Here is a 1,502-nt window from a genome sequence, read left to right as displayed (position 1 = left end):
AGGACCAGATGGTTTCAGCACAGAATTCTACCAGATCTTCAAAGAAGACTTAATACCAATACTCTTTAAATTATTCCACACAATAGAAGCAGAAGGAACTTTACCAAACTCCTTCTATGAGGTGACAATTACCCTGATTCCTAAACCAAACAAAGATGCAACCAAGAAAGAGAACTACAGACCAATCTCCTTCATGAACATTGATGCAAAAATACTCAATAAAATACTGGCAAACAGACAAGAACACATCAAAACAATCATCCACCATGATCAAGTAGGCTTCATCCCAGGGATGCAAGGGTGGTTCAACATACTAAAATCTTTCAATGAAGTACATCATATAAACAAACTCAAAGAAAAAAACCACATGATCATCTCCTTAGATGCAGAAAAGGCATTTGATAAAATCCAACACCCCTTCATGATAATGGTCTTGGTGTGATCAGGAATTCAGGGAACATACCTAAACATAATAAAGGCAATCTACAGCAAGCCAACAGCCAACATCAAGTTAAATGGAGAGAAACTCAAAGCAATACCACTAAAATCAGCAACAAGGCAAGGCTGTCCCCTCTCCCCATACTTATTCAATATAGTACTTGAAGTTCTAGCCAGAGCTATAAGACAACATAAGGAGATTAAGGGGATACAAATTGGAAAGGAAGAAGTCAATCTCTCCCTATTTACAGATGACATGATAGTATATATGAGTGACACCAAAAATTCAAGCAAGGAACTGATACATCTTATAAACACCTTCAGCAACATAGCAGGATACAAAATCAACTCAAAAGAATCAGTAGCCCTCCTATATACAGTAGACAAACCGGCTGAGAAGGAAATCAGAGATACATCACCCTTTACAATAGCCACAAATGATATAAAATACCTTGGGGTTACTCTAACTAAGCATGTGAAGGACCTAAATGACAAGAACTTTAAGTCGCAGAAAAAAGAAATTGAAGATGTCAGAAAATGGAAAGATCTCCCATGGTCCTGGATAGGCAGGATTAACATAGTAAAAATGGTGATCTTACCAAAAGCAATCTACAGATTCAATGCAATCCCCATCAAATTACCAACACAATTCTTCACAGACATGGAAAGAAGAATACTCAACTTCATATGGAAAAACAAAAAGCCAAGGATAGCCAAAAGAATCCTGTACAATAAAACAACCTCTGGAAGCATCATGATCCCTGACCTCAAGCTCTACTATAGAGTTACAGTCATAAAAACAGCTTGGTACTGGCATAAAAACGGACATTTTGACCAATGGAATCGAATGGAAGACCCTGGCATTAACCTGCAAACCTTTGAACATATAATTTTTGACAAAGAATCCACAACTGTACAATGGAAAAAAGAAAGCATCTTCAACAAACGTCCCGGCATAGGGCAGTGCTGGCACACACCTTTAATCTCAGCACTGGGGAGGCAGAGCTAGGAGGATCTCTGTGAGTTTGAGGCCAGCCTGGGCTACCAAGTGAGTTCCAGGAATG

Source organism: Onychomys torridus, chromosome 3, assembly GCF_903995425.1.
Source record: "Onychomys torridus chromosome 3, mOncTor1.1, whole genome shotgun sequence".
NCBI classification, from domain to species: Eukaryota; Metazoa; Chordata; class Mammalia; order Rodentia; family Cricetidae; genus Onychomys; species Onychomys torridus.
Note: the sequence above shows the minus strand (reverse complement) of the source record.